The sequence below is a fragment of the Argopecten irradians genome, chromosome 14 (assembly GCF_041381155.1).
Source record: "Argopecten irradians isolate NY chromosome 14, Ai_NY, whole genome shotgun sequence".
Classification (NCBI taxonomy): domain Eukaryota; kingdom Metazoa; phylum Mollusca; class Bivalvia; order Pectinida; family Pectinidae; genus Argopecten; species Argopecten irradians.
Genome location: NC_091147.1, coordinates 15,986,683 through 16,003,632, shown reverse-complemented (window position 1 = coordinate 16,003,632; position 16,950 = coordinate 15,986,683). Strand labels below are relative to the sequence as shown.

Genomic DNA, 16,950 nt, shown 5'->3' with positions numbered 1-16,950 from the left:
TTCACCGCTTTCACATTATTTACAGATATATTCATTTATTCATCATTACCTCTCAATCATTCATATCCATTCAAAATAAATTGATATTTGTAATTTCAAATAATTAATTTACATTGTGTAAATATGTCTGGTAAGGGGAGATAACTCTAATATAAAAAAAATCGGTAAAAGGGAGACTACTCCGTATCACCTAGTCTAACATTCTATTACAAATTGAGATAAATGCTTTCTTACTTTTACTAATTTCAGTGGTACACATATTATGTAATGTTTTTTGTTAATATGTACTTTTTTACATTTTTAAATTTAACTTCTAATCAATCCATAATTAGTTTTAAGGAGTGTGAAAAATACATTAGTATTACAATTGATATCAACAACAAGGGGAGCTAACTCTCACATATACTTGAATGATAAAAGAGTATCACATTTTTTGTAATAAACTTCGGTATTTTGAAACTATCAATTCCTTTTTCCCATTTTGTTTGGTTTTTATGTATAATGACAGATTATCTTTAAGTAATTCTTTTAAAATTTGAAATGCTGATGTAGGAGAAGTTGATTTGTTTTGGTATTTTTTTATATTCCTGATCTTCCATATAACCAATTTAGTTGTAATTATGATTTTGTTAGATATTGTATTTTTCAGTGCAGTCTCCGAGCATCATTTTCTCCTCATCAATATTCCATGTCATATTTTCAGTGTCAAAACTTTCATTATTGTAAAGATTAGCATGTATTATGTCTAACAATTGTTTTGTGAATAAACAGTTAAAAAACAAATGGGTTAAAGTCTCATTTTCAGTTCTACACATATGAAATAGTCCATCGGATCTATTCATTAGACTTAGTTTGTTTTCGGTATATATTACCCTATGTATACTTTTCCATTGAAATTCTTTCATTTTATTTGTAATTGCATAGTCGGTGTTTCCAAAAAAATTCCAAACATTTATCCAATCTATTTCCTTCTGAAATTGAGTATTCCATTTAATTTCTGCTTTTGGACTTATAGTTGGTGTAGTAATAGTATGCAGGGTTTTCAATTTAAGTTCTTTTGGCTTTACAATTTTAAAATGATTTACTTTAAAAACACATATCTCTAATTTATTGTTAATATATATATGCTGTTTGTTTTCAGGTTCTTGTTCATTACCTTTAATAATTTCAATATATTTTCTAGGTATAATTTTCTTTACTTTAGAAAATCTCGGCAATCCAATTATGTTTAAATATAAGTTTTCTTAAAAGTTCTTGGTTGTTGATAAAGTTTTTCCTGTTCTCATCCCATATGTCAGACACTTTAGTGATTCCACTTTTCGAAAAAGAAGATAAAAATAACGGTTGATTATTATGTTGTATGTTTTTGTGTCCGAATAATGGTTGTGACAAAATTTGTGATATTCCATTAGATACTATTTTAGATTTCATATTTGACCATGCTTTCAAAATAGTGTAATAGAATTTAGGAATTTGATTGCTAATATTTAATCCATTCAAGTCAGAACATATAGCTAGAAAATTGGTTTGCATATATGTATTATCAAGTTTTTTTAAGTAGTGTTTTCCAATAGCATTCCATGCCTCGGGTTTTGTGTGCATAATTCTGTAAACTGTTTTTGATTGTATATTTTCTACAATGTCTGTCAGATTTATCATTTCAATTCCTCCATTTAATTTACTATTACAACAAACTTTTCTTTCTATCAGATTGACTTTACCACAGCCTTCATTATAATTTGGACATTTATGTTTTGCATTTTATACATTTACTTATATTACTTTGGGGCTTTCTCGTGCTGTGCATGTATCTATTCTACCTTCTGTCCCAAATCATACATCTATAATACTTCGTGCAGGACCGTTTATCGCCTTGTTCTTCATTAGAATTTAGCACTCTCCTAACTATGTATTCATTTGTATATGATGTACGCCGGTCTCAACTTCGCCTGGTTCTTAACAAGCACCAGACATTATTATTCTTATCACAATTTTCATGAATTTTCGCTGGTAAGTATCTTTAACAAGAGTGTAGAATAACTTGTGGGTTCTCCATGCAGCAACTGAGACAGCCCCTAAGGCAAATTACTGTAAACGAAGTCACACTTCAGTGCAAATTCGAAACACTGCAAAGTATGATTTATAAACACGGATATGAATTAGTGCAAATGGGTAGTTCAATACCAAAAATACACTTTATACAATTCAGCGCTGTACATAAATAAGTGCTTCAAAGACAGCACGGAAAACGCTCAAATAAAACTACCGCTTAAATAAAACAACGCTAAAATAAAACTACGGCCAAAAGAAAACTCCCACTAAAAAGTTAGTTTACAAGATGTTTCTATTTTTTTGTTTTATAATTTTATAATGTATATAGACGTAATGATGGCATAACACTTATTATTCATGATTACTTTGGTAATATAACCTTTCATTATTAGATGTTTTTGTCATGTATATATGCCTATGTATCTCCTTTAATACATAGAATACAATGTTGCAGTTTATAAAATTTGTTTGTGTTCGATTAAACTTGTATTATTGAGGTGGTTTTCCGGCTTAATCGTCACCGTTTTCCAGACCCGTCTAGTTGGTTTATATTACACTTTACTTCATGTACCAGGAACTAAATCAATGTCCGTGTTTTGCCATTTAAGAATTGTCTAATCGTTGGTAAACACTGGTAAGTTGAGATAACTAGTCTTTTTAAAGAGAATTATCAATATTGAGTGAATTAATCGGTTCAAAGTGTTGTTTTTTTTTTTTCGAAAAATTACCACTTTAAAAACCCATTAAAATCATCAAAAAGCATTGAAACACTTATCTCAGCCATTCTAATAAAGTCGTTTTTTGAAAACATGTACATTTTTTGCAATACTATCGGGTACTTTCACTATCAATATAGATGCACACTTAGCCGAAATATTACCTTACATTGAATAAATACAAATTTGTTTTATACAGAAAGGCAATCTGTAGTAACAATTATTGTCATTCGAACAAGAAAATCCTGATGTTTGAAATAAAAGTTGTGTTCATAAGAGAAAATTAATTTCCTAGTGCATAATTGAGGCGGTTTTCCGGCTTTAACCGCCTCCGTTTTCGGATCCTTCCAGTTGGTTTATAATTACACTTCACTACCAGGAACTAAATCTAGTCCGTGTTGCTGGTTTTTTGTCAATCAAGAGTTGTCAAAATCGTTGGTAAGTTTTGATTATTAGTCTTTTTAAAGAGAACACTCAATATCGTATCAAAGTGATATCAAAATATATATCAAACTAACTGTTATACTCATCAGATATATAGATCAACTATCTTAATTCTCTGTGCTCACCACACGGGTAAAAATATAACAGATACCTATACCGGTATATTGTACAGTGGTCATCGTTTCGTAGTTTGAGATGTGTGTTCGACATATTCGTCCTTTCGAAACCTAATATTAATCATTTATATTATATGTTCTTCTGGTTATATACGGTGTATTCTTTACAGAAGGAAAATGTGCGTTTCACAAATCGAAAGTGAAAGTACCCTGACAATATTCTGCGAAACCGTCATACATATATTCACCGATTTAAACTTGCTTTCAATATAATATTACCAATACGGATGTATACATTCGTTAATGCTCAACCATCAATATTGGCTAAATGTATTAGCTGACAAGAAATAAAAATTGATATATATGTAGGTAACTGAAACTGTCCTATAACCTCAACAATCTACATAGAGTAATGTAAATCATTACAACCTGTACATGACCGGCAAGTAATAAATTGGGATTTTTTCTCTTTTTTTTTCACGTCCAATTTTTATTTACATATTGAACATAACGAGTTCAGCAACGTTAAAAGTCACCATTTGCTTAATAATATGGATTTATATAAAGACTATTCTAGTGTTCATTTCAAATGAGATTTTATGAAACGCATCTAAGAAGTTGTTTTTTTTTGTGAGCAAAAAGAAAATCTCGAGACGAGTTTCATAAAATCCTATATGAAATGAACACGAACAAGATGCTTTTTACATCACTACTTATACCTACATAACAAAGAATTTCACGTCTAAATGTATTCCAAAAATCCAGTAGAGGCCGCCATTTGTCCCGCCGTCCTCGTAATCCTGACGTCACGTCATATTTCCTGACGTCATTTTATTGTTTCTGTCTGATATGACAATGAATTTCCAACCAATGAAAATCGCTCTAGGTCATATTACACTAGTGACAAACGCAAAAATATTACATGTGCGAAATAACTGGAAATCAGGCGGATTATGTTACAAAAAATCATTGAAAGTAATAATGAAATATCGTCTGCTCAAAACTTTAAGGAATAGGTTTTTATTTTGTTGAGGTTATGAGGGTATAATGATAATGGAGCACGTGTAAATTATGTAACCCCGTCAAAGCCGGGTTACATAAAATTTACACGGGTTCCATTATTAGTATACCTTCATAACCTCAGCAAAAACAAAATCTATACCTTATATGAACTGTTTCCCACGTAAATGAATATTATTTATTCTCGCGACAGTTGCATAATTTTTATTAGAACAGGCGCGGATCCAAGGGGAGCGGACCCGGCGTACGCCCCCTCCTAAAATATGAGAGAGAAAAAAAAGGGAAAAAGAAGGGAAAAAGAAAGAGGGGAAAGAAGGAAAAGAAGGAAGAAAGAAAAAATAGAGGGAGAAAGGAAAAAGGGAAAAAATAAGGAATTAGATAAAGAGTGAGAATTAGACAGAAAGCTCCATTTCCTACCTTTACCGTTTGATGTTATCATTTTAAAATCTAAATGTATTCGACTTTGTGGTACATACATGCATGAACATACTTGTATCCAGGCGCAATGGAATAATTATATTGTTGTTCGTGTAAGTTAAGGTTTTATCTCCATCGCTTAAAAGGTACAATGTAAATCCCGTCAAGTATTTACTTTTTCCTGAAAAAACGATAAAATCCCAATATATTAGATAATTTATTGCCATTAATTTTCAATATTGACAGGTTATATCTCGATATCCTTAGCAATAAAAGAAAAGGGGGAGGGAGTGAGTGGAAGGAATTGTAGCTGTCCATGAGTCTTCGCTGGTTGACTATATGTCATGCCCTTCGTTCTTCAGTCTGTAAATGATATATTACACATTTTTGAATCAGCATTAAAGTCCTGTATTAAATCCGACTATCAATTCACAAATGTGTGCGTACTTTCAAAACGCCAGTTACAAGATCACTACTGACGTCGAATGCTTCTAGAAACCTTTTATTTGTCCTCAGAAAATGTGTGTAAAGAAAAAAGTGGAAAATCAAACCAAATGGAGAACCAAATGCAACAGAAAACGAGAACTTCTAGGGGTCTGGGTGCACCACATGGCCAGATGCCTTCCTTTTCTGTTTCAACAAAAACATATCTTAACGATAATGTTATAAGATAGGACAAACGATGTTAAAAAGTTAATGCACGTGACAAAAGGCTCCCTATTAGAAAACAGGATGATAGTAATAATTCCAGGCAGCGTCTGGCCATAGACAGACCACTAGCCTTCTTTTCTTTCACTGTCTAATACATGAATTATGAAGATTGTGTATGTTAGTGAAAATACATTATCTAATCTGACAGATAATGTATAAAGGTAAAAGCTTATATCGTTAAAAAAGTTCACATACATTTTTATTAGTCCCATAAAAACCTTCAATAGGCGACCCCTAGCTGCAATATTGTAGCTCAAAAGTATTTTAGACTGAAAATGGTGTCTTCTTTAGAGCAACAATTGTTCCCTGTTACTGCTAATGGAGCAAAGTGATGATTATATGCAAACCATTATAAAACGTCTGTTTGCATTATATCGTACTTATTTGATAAAGCTTACCTACTAGGCAATAAAACCGAACCACATAAAATATCAAATTCTCATCGAGGCATTATTTTTTACATTTTATATATATACGACAAGTTCACAAAATGTGATTTTGACGTCTTGTGAGCGGTGCGGTAGATAGTAAGCATGGTATTTATGTTTGTTTTGGACAAAAATAATATGTAAATGCATTTATATGCGTAAAATAATCGGAAACCTTCAAAAAAGTATGAAAAACTATGCCCGAGTGATTTTCGGAGGCAGTGCTCCACCACGATAGATAGGGACCAATACGTATTCGGCCTACTATGCCTTTAGGCCGGGTACGAATTGGTCCCTATGTATTCGTACCCGGCCTAAAGGCATAGTAGGCCGGGTACGTATATTCGTTCTAGGCGGCCCCCAGACCCCCATCCTTTTCTTTGCTTCGTGCCTCTATAAATATTCAGATTTTAGACAGTGCAATTCTGTAACTTTATATTCAAAATATGATATTAGACGTCAAAAATGATAAACGAACATTTTTACATGGCTTCTATTATTTTTTGGAAAAAGTGTACATGAAGTCCTCAGACCCCCACCCTTCTTTTATGTCCATATAAATATTTAAGATTTTGATATTGCAATTCTGTAAGTAAAACAATTAAATCAAAACTTCAAATAAAAAATATGACACTTGACACGAAAACCATGAATAAACATCCTGAAATGGCTTCAATTATTTCCTGGAAAATGTGTTCATGAAATCCTCAGAATGCAGGATTTTGCACCATTTATTCTAGAGCTTCTGGGGGCCTCAGCCCCCAGACCCCTCGCCTGATTTGCTTGGTCCCACGCCCCCTCTAACCTCAAAACCTGAATCCGCCCCTGTAGAATACCCATATTTTTTACTTTCCCGTCATCGTCAATGAATTCGATAGACCAGCTGATTGGAATTGAGTCATTCATATATATGTTCCAACCAAAAGTGGGGTCATGACCCAACGTTGCTACGCCAGCGGCGACTATTCACGTAACAATGGAATCGCCGCACGTGCTGTACTATCATTACACACTGATAATGATAATGCTAGAAAGCAATGTTATTAAGTCCATGTCAGTACAAACTGTAAATATGTATCTTTACAGTATATTATAGGATTTTGGTGATAATATCTAAATCAATGAAAAATTTTCCTGATAATTCAAATTTCTGTCTCAAAGTATTAATAAAAGGACCTCTTTCACGAACAATGGAAATTTGCCCACGAATCAATTTTATTAAAACTAAATGTTACATGTAGCAACATTAATGCAAACCCTTGAAATACGTTTAAAAAGTTCAAGAGGTCCCAGGGGCCTGTGCTGTGGCCAAATTAATGTTGCACAGTAGAGGTGTATGACAGGGTTCCCTTTTTGATCCAAAAAGGTATCAAAATAATATTTTATGTCATAAAACTGTATTATTTTCTGAAGAGTATAAAAAATGACATATCATGATCACAAATATGTAGGCAAAATGTGACAAATACAACTTTGGCTACATTTTTAAAGACAGAAAATATCGAAATATTGGGTGTTATTTTCGGTCATGTCAATTATTAACAATGGTGATTCACCCACTTCCAGTTTGAGTGCACCAAAAATATTTTCCAAAAAGTTGGCTCAAAACCTGAAGTAAATATTGTGAAAATTTCAGAAAAATTGTGGACCGGTAAATTTATCGTTTAAAGGTTATAATACAGCAAGGTATATTTTTAGTAACGTTACATAATGCTATGAATATGATTATTTTGGATCCTTAATCACGAATCTAACGGTGTCAACATTAATGTATATTCCAATACTCATCTGTAACGCTTGATATGATTTCAAATTGATTTATTTAGTAATACTTTGTAGAAAAATTATAAGTTTTACATAATCAAAATTACAAAACATTTGGGTGTTTATGACCACAATAAGCTATTTTGCATTTGAAGTAGCTTCACTAATATGTCCTGTTCTAATGATTTTTGTAAGTATAGAGCAAATTTAAAAATTACAGTGAAGAGAGTGATTAAAATGGGATTCTGTAACTGTGTGGTTTTAGAGCAAAGAGATATCAGGTTACATGTGTCATTTGTTACAAACTTAGAGTAGTTCAATTATTTGCAGGGCTAACACTTTAGATTAACATTTATGTTGATTAATGCTAAAAAATGTAAATCTCATCACTTTTACACATTACATCGTTTTAGATTTTAAGTTTAATTTGGTCGGAAAACTCATTTATGTATCATTTCAGATTTAGATACATTAATGGCAAATACTTCTTTTATCTTGCAAAATTACTATCTGAATGTAGCAGTTTTAATAATGAAAATAGACGTTATCTGTAATAGGTAGATCATCAAAACTTGACTGTATCTTTATTGTCAATAATCATATTTTGATATTCCTTGGATAGTATTATTATATTAATTTAGGAAAATTAAACAGACTTAAACTGAAGTAATAGTCCACAAAAACGAAAGTGCATGTCGATCACCACAGGTGACATTAACTATGGTGTAATCCCCGTGGTTAAAATTGTGTGTGCGATTAAACGGCGTTTTATCGCCACAATATATGAAACTGACTTTGAGTTTAGAGAATATACTTAGTCTTTTATAAGTAATTCCTGTAAAGTAAGTCCGTATGGAACCAAAAACATCTCTAACAATCTTAATTGGGCGGATATGGTGATTAATCCATACATGAAGATAAGTTCGAGAGAACACCATGTCATAACATGGATAAATGAGAGTGTCATGAGTGCAAACTGAGAAATCTATTATAATGGGCACGTGTATTGAGCATATAGCTTGTAATGTTACTCTAGCTTATAGTGACTATTCACAGTATAATTTCTAATTATTATTGGATCCCCAACAGACATGTAAATAATTCCATGTTTTGATGAACACCGAGTTAATTTTCTTTATAAAAATCATTTTTTTTTTTACCTGATTATGATACAACGCTTATGCCATTTTGAATTTGATCTAAGTAATTGAGTGATTTACGATAAACACTGCAAAAAGCTAATTATGAAAATAAAATACAGTGGACCTCAAAAACTTTTGACTGTTTCATTAACCATAAAAGATGCATGTGTTTTTTTAAACTTCAGTTGAGTGATCACAAAATGTTCTGAACAATCTAAATATTAAACTGCTAAGAAATACTTAATATAGTAAAATTAATATAATTTTGAACGAAAAAAAAATCTTATATCAATTTGTCTATGTTTTTAAACAAGTAATGGTATGATTTGATGCCATTGCCAACACTTTGAAAGCACAATAATTTTTGAAAAAACAACATTATATACATATATGCACATAAACTGATTACGGGATTGATGTGTAAAATTGGTTAAAAACCTTTACCATTCTTCATTTACAAATAATAATCATACTCTCCAGCACCCTCTAATTTTTTTCTAGAATTTAGTTATTATATTAACTTTAATAGTTAGCTTATCAAGCTGCAAATATAATAAAAATAATATTTCTAGATGAATCGCCGTATGGCAATCATCATCTAGGGCACTGAAAAGTGAAGTGTATTTGAATATGCCCTAAAACATAGATCGCGAAATACTTTGTGATTCAGGGAGTCATTCTGTTCAGATAATATTTCTACAATAATATAGTGTACGACAATCATCTATTCAATTTGTAGGACGATTTTAATGTATACTATATGATGTTATTAAATAAGAGTATTAAGTAAATTAGTCTCGGTTTGTTTCGTCAATTTTTATGACTGAAAGTTCGGGCAGTGGTGCATACCGACGGATTGGTTTAATACATGCTAGTGGCTAAAATTAAAGACCTATGCCTATTAGATGCACCTACTTTTAAAACGTACAAAATTCTAAAACGCGTTCCACAATTTTTTCTCATGAAAGTGTATTCACACTATATCTTGACTTCAGGGGTAATGAAACCAAACTTTAGTTATAGAAAATATTTTTGTGCACTCAAACTGGAAGTGTGAGTTGAAATACACCATTTGTTACGATAATTAGCGACTGATACTTCCAATCCTTTATAGGCCGAAAATCATTACCAGCAAAATTTCGACTTTTCAATCTTTAAAAAATTTAGAATATTAACCAAAATGTTAGCCATTTGTCTCATTTTGCCTCATATTTGTGATCATCATATGTCATTATATATACTCTTCAGAAAATAATACAGTTTCATGATATAAAACATTATTTTGATACCTTTTTGGATCAAAAAGGGAACCCTGTCATACACCTCTACTGTGCAACATTAATTTTTGGCCACGGCACAGGCCCTGGGACCTTTTAAATTTTTTAAACGTATTTCAAGGGTTTGCATTAATGTTGCTACATGTAACATTTAGTTTTAATAAAATTGCTTCGTGGGGCAAATTTCCATTGTTCGTAAAAGAGGTCCTTTATCTTCTACTGACTCGAAATAACAAGAGAGAATAAAAAAAAAGATGGCAGAATGTCAAAGTACGTTTTACTGAGAAGAAATGGCAGTAGGAAGTATTTTTATATTTAGGATCGTATGGTATTCATACAAAACGTGCAGAACATGCGTACGTTTGCTACATCATATAATAAAATGATTTGACGTTCTCAATATCTGGTTTACTGCTTAAGTTCAAGGAATTAATTATATTTAAAGAATCTTATGCCTATTAATGATTACAGTCAATGGTTCATTGTCTGAAAAAGTTATTCAACCTAAGAACACATGTCATATAATGTAAAAAAAAAATGATGAAATGATCACTGTAACACTGCACTTTGTTTTTCAGATTCACTATCAGACCAAGATGGCGGAAGGTGGACATCTACAGGAAAATAAACCAGGTAATGGCAAAGCCTCTATATCGCCCTGTCGTCTGCTCGACTGTCCTATTTGTCTGGAGCAGATGCTACAACCGAAGTCTCTTCCTTGTCTACATTCCTTCTGTGAGGAATGTCTCGGTACCTACATCGTCACAGACTTATCAGGTGAGATGGCGGCCGCGACCTCCTTCCCCTGTCCTGTTTGTAGGAAGATCACATCGCCAGTCGATCCCTCTGAGAGTAAGGAGACTTGGGCACGGCAGTTTCCCGCCTATAACATTGTGCAGAAATTTTCCTCAAACCTCTACGGATTCTGCAGTGCATTGTGGTCCCTGCAGGAAGATGAAAAAATCATGAAACATCAGCAAAGTTCTTTTGTGAAACTAATAACATGTTACTTTGTGAGGATTGTAAAGAAAGTTTCCATGATGTCATCCATGAAATGTGTGACATTGTGTATATCACGGAAGATAACCATGGCGTACTACAGAGACGATCAACCCATACAAACATGTCAAACACACAACGAGAAGATGGAATTTACTGTGAAGATCATAAATTCATCGGATGCAACAAATGTATCGTCACAGCTCATCGAAGCTGTGACGCAGTGACGACAACAAGAGAATACTTCGAAAAAGCAAAGACCACTTATTTTGATCAGATGGAGGGTTCCCTTGAGAAAGCTTTTAACTGTATGGAACTGATTGGCAAATCATTTGATGATCGCGACGATTTTATGAAGCAATGCCAGGAAAATGATTTAAGCAATATTTCAGATCTGCGACTAAGATTCAATGCCTATCTCGACAAAAAACAAGAGGAGATAACTCAGGAACTGGTATCAAAATATAAAGCTGAGAAAGCGGAGATTGATGTATCAAGACAAAAGTGTAGGCGTCTAAAGGTTTCCATTCAAAGTACAAGAGAAGCGACAAGGACAGCAGTTCAGAGAGAAGATCATGTCTATACGATACAACTGTTCCATCGCGGTCAGACAGAGATCCGAGCCTGTAATGATCTGATTGAAGAGATACCCTCCTCCAAGTCGGTCACTATTAAACATGATATCGATGCAAGCCTTGTTACAATTGATCAGACCAGTCCATTGTCCATGGGAAGAATCCTTGCGAAGGAACAACCTTGTACTCTACCTGACGGGGTTGATTTCATACAGAGTCAAGGAACATTCTCTTGTAGTCGTGTTAAGGAACTTAGGAGGAACATACAAATAAAGGTTCAATCAGATAACGAAGAATGTAATATTAACGGAGTTGTGTTGATGTCCAACGGAAATATAGTTGTAAGTGATTATAATAATAAATGTCTGAAATTGTTTTCGTCCCAAGGAAAAAATTTGAGTGTGCTAAAAATCAATGGCTACCCATATGATGTATGTTTAATGGATGATAGCACAGTGACGGTCGCTGTGTGTAACAACCAAACCGGTATACATATCGTGAAAGTACAGGACTCGATGCTGAGACTATCGTCTGTTATAAAGACGCCAGAATCTTGTCGTGGTTTAACGTATGTAGATGGGACGTTCATGGTGAGTACACCAATATATATCTACAGAGTAGGAATGGACGGTAAATCAGAAATGTTTCACCAGCTACCTAACAACTGTTACTACCTCGTCTCCTGTCCAAACCAAAAAGGAACATTCGCAAGTCTGTCAACGTCTAAAGCGAATAACGTGGTCGTTACCAAACTGTCGACAGACGTACAAACGTGTATCTTGCGCGTCGGATTGGTCAAGAATGGGATGGGAATAGACATGGACCGTGACGGGAATCTGTATGTCTGTGGTCAAGGGTCAAACAACGTGGTACAGGTGTCTCAGGACGGCACACGGATCAGAGAACTGCTAACATCAAAGGATGAGATTAATAGTCCAAGAGCTATATCTGTATGTGGTAACAAATTCGTAGTAACAAATGAATCAAAGAGAAACTGTATAGATGTGTACCAGCTCTTCTGATGTAAATTCAACGTCTCCTGGTGAACAGTTCTCCCCATTATGACATCCACGTTCCGTTTAATACAATCTACGTATTTTCGGTTTTAAATTCCGCATTAAGATCATGTTTTATGATAAAGTTAAAACTGTCAAGACCAGTCAGAGACGGAGTAAAATGGTCTCTATAGCCAGATAGTATGAACCAGTCAAGGGACAGAGTAAATTATTCTCTATAGCCAGATAGTTCTCTATAGCCAGATAGTATGAACCAGTCAAGGGACGGAGTAAATTGGTCTCTATCGCCAGATAGTATGAACCAGTCAAGGGACGGAGTAAATTGGTCTCTATCGTCAGATAGTATGAACCAGTTAAGGGACGGAGTAAATTGGTCTCTATAGCCAGATAGTATGAACCAGTCAAGGGACGGAGTAAATTGGTCTCTATCGTCAGATAGTATGAACCAGTTAAGGGAAGGAGTAAATTGGTATCTATAACCAGATAGTATATGAACCAGTTAAGGGACGGAGTAAATTGGTCTCTATCGTCAGATAGTATGAACCAGTCAAGGGAAGGAGTAAATTGGTCTCTTTCGCCAGATAGTCCTTACAAAATACACAGGTTGAATTGTACTAATATCGGTCATTTGGGACCTTCGAAAAGTTGTGTCGTATTAGGCAGATGGTCTTTATACAGAGGTGGTCGCTAAGACAGGTTTTTCAAATCTCATCTTTTTATCTGATAAAATATCTTGCAACTAGCATCAATCCGTGATTAACAACGTTGATATTTAACATACTTTGTAATCATTATTTGGCAGAAAAAATAATAACTCGAGTATCATGATGAAGGTTTTGTCTAAACGTTCACAAATTATTCCAATAAAAAGACAGCATTCAAGATACAGCTTGAGATGTCCATACATCATATACCAGGACGAATATACGTTCCCAGCTTACTACGACGGCATTGTGAAGTCTTTAGTGATACAATATTGGAACTTAAAATGTACTTTAGAATTATATAATTTTACATGAGTTACTATGAAATTTATTCAGTTCGTTATACAATTTGAGATGCCGGTCGCCGGTGACGCCAAAATACTGTTATTGCACATAATCCATATGATATCGACCAATGAATGTTTCTGTGATATAACTTTGAAATAATACCATTTTGAACTATCTGATGATATCAGCCCGGGAAGAATCTCGATAAGTTCAGATATGTGAATTATGACTCTGGTATTCACCTATAGTTACTGATTTTTTTTATTATTTTTATTTTTTATTTTTTTATTTTTTTTTTTTTACACAAGCAGAAACATTTCTAATTGAAATTACCCCAGACATGTTACACATCTAAAGGCCGCCAAGGTTGAGTCTTTGGGGTTAGCCTTCAAAAATATACACAAATGTCCCCACACAGGAGGGTTCTCACTCACCACACCACTTATATACGTGTACTAGATAACTCATCACATTCATTCCCATCCTCGATACCCCAGGGGTTCCGATCACGATACATTTTTTATATGTATGTTTTCAATGCAGTTATGTTTAAGTTCATCTTCTTTTTTGACATCAAAAACAGTTAATTGGAATACATTTATCTTTCATTTTTACATCTGCAAGGCCAAATAATACGTTTTTTTATGTCTAAATTCAAAGTTATATGTAATTTATAAAACCCCACTGTGAAATATATCCCATATATAAGTATAAATTTGTTGGACGTTATCTGTTTTATAATCTGTATTGGAACCAATGTATATTTGCGTCTTTAGTAGCTAGAACCGGAATCTTGTAATGAGGTTGACAAACTTTCTGTGTATAGTTTGTTGGAAGTTATCTGTTTTATAATCTGTATTGGAACCAATGTATATTTGCGTCTTTTGTAGCTAGAACCGGAATCTTGTAATGAGGTTGACAAACTTTCTGTGTATAGTTTGTTGGAAGTTATCTGTTTTATAATCTGTATTGGAACCAATGTATATTTGCGTCTTTAGTAGCTAGAACCGGAATCTTGCAAAGAGGTTGACAAACTTTCTGTGTATAGTTTGTTGGAAGTTATCTGTTTTATAATCTGTATTGGAACCAATATATTTGCGTCTTTAGTAGCTAGAAACGGAATCTTGTAATGAGGTTGACAAACTTTCTGTGTATAGTTTGTTGCAGTTAATATTACTGATTTTTGCCATAAAACTGTTTCATCATTTCGAGATGTTAATAGTTCAAAGTCCTTTTTAATATTCGATGAACAACGGAGATCCCGATGACCCGGACATTTTAAGATATTCGTCTTTTTCCATTTACTAAGGCATTTCTAGACCGCTACCTAGACGCTTACAGGTTTCCACGTACTAGTCATAGTTTAGTTGGGTTTTTTTTTAGTTTAGAGTCGATTTTTTTTACTTTCAATTACAAAAACTATTTTAAAGTTATTTATGGAAAGGGACTAAATATTAATATATTAAACACAACTGCTAAACTGACTGAATCAGTTATATCATTTCAATGGCCATCAATATGTTTTGTTCTTAATTTTATTATTTTGTAAATACGTAAGTCTTGTAGTGGGATATTTGGCTTGTAATCGATAAGTCGCTAATGTGATTCCTGACACAGACACTTTTTAAGATAGTTCAATACCTTTTATTCAAGATGAATCACCTGTTAGAAAACTACTGTATACTATTTTGAAATCGCATGTAACCTGTTTTGTACCGTAATGTCTGAGGTTTCGGAGGATCTGGATGAGCATTTCACGATTTTCCTTTGGAATGGGGTATTTCCTTTTTTAATTCTTCGAATTTGTTCAGTTCATACGACTACGCGAGTGAAACAACATTATCACTGTGTAAATGTCCGACTTAACGATATCGTTATTTAGTGATAGGGTTTTCATTACTCCTTTTATGACTACAAAACCTGCACTATTGCATTTTATCATAACATCAGTGTCTGTGTGGTTTGGTTTCGAAGACTTTTATTTAACTCATTATGATAATAATTTCATCAAAAACGTTTAGGTTTGAACATAAATCATGATTGTATATGTAGTTTTTACATAAAATGCTTAAAATGATTAACTGTGTATGATTTGTTTGTTATACATGTATTGATTTATTATCTTCCATGCATACATGAGGCATGTTAATTTATGGAGCATATCTATTTTGTAAAATTTTATAATCGTAAATGTAAAGGATTTGTGTGAGCATTTCTAGATTTTCCTTTGGGGTGGAATATTTCCTTTTATAATAATTTCAATTTGATGTCTAACATATCACAATTATACGACTAGGCTAGTGATTTGGAAACAACATTATCACAGTGAAAATCACCGAATTTGCGGAATCGTTATTTTTGGTGATTCGTTTGTCGTTACTGTTTTAATTGCCACAAAAAATTGTACATGTACTACTATTTTTGTCATAACATTAAGGTGTTTCGGCTTCAAGGAATTCAAAGTATCCCCATTATAATAATAATTTCTATAGGTTTGAAAAGAAAATCCTTATTTGATGGTTGTGTTGTTTTTAAATAAAATGTTTTAGTGGTACGTGTTTTGTTTTGATATATTTAGTTAACGACGCATCGAAGCAGTAACAGTGATAAATTTTCTCCCTGCGTACATTTGGAATGGTGTCTGAATGACACTTCGGACACAACAATCTATGGAACATGTCCACTTCATGGTTAACGTTATGCTACAGTAGTCACAGATATTAACCCAGTCACCCCAGACGCATTGTTCATAGTTTGTTCACTTAATGCTAACTTACTGAAGAGGCAAAAAACAAAATATGACAATACATGTTTTTTATGAGGAATAAAATCTTGAAAAACCTGACACAAAAAGCATCTGTTGCCGTTTATTGATAATAAATTATAGAGACCGATAATTACGACAAGAATAAACTAAGATGTTACCCTGTTTGCTGCGGGATATGCATTAACCTATTTTATTTCAAAAGAATGAATAGAAGTTTTGCATAACAAGATGAATATCTGTGTTGTGTAGATGATGTTTTTGGTTGTAAGACTAACAAAAAGAACTCGCCAATTAAAGTTTATATGAATAAGAACATCTTGTATGAGTTGTTTTTATCATCCGATGTGTGTAGAGCTGTATAACACCACGTTATGATGTAAACAAGAGGAAAGGAATCTTCATCAAGAGACTTAAAAATGAAGCTTTTCGCGCGCAGTTTTTCAGTTTTTTTTGGGAAACAGTTAATAATAATATGCATTGATTGGCTATTAATATTGCTCAATTCTTACATAAG

At 33.2% G+C, this 16,950-nt stretch overlaps 1 pseudogene; it reads left to right on the top strand.

The window, feature by feature from the left end:
• The first annotated feature begins 10,670 nt into the window (after nucleotides 1-10,670).
• LOC138307328 (tripartite motif-containing protein 2-like) lies at nucleotides 10,671-12,901 on the top strand (annotated as a pseudogene).
• The last annotated feature ends 4,049 nt before the right edge of the window (nucleotides 12,902-16,950 follow it).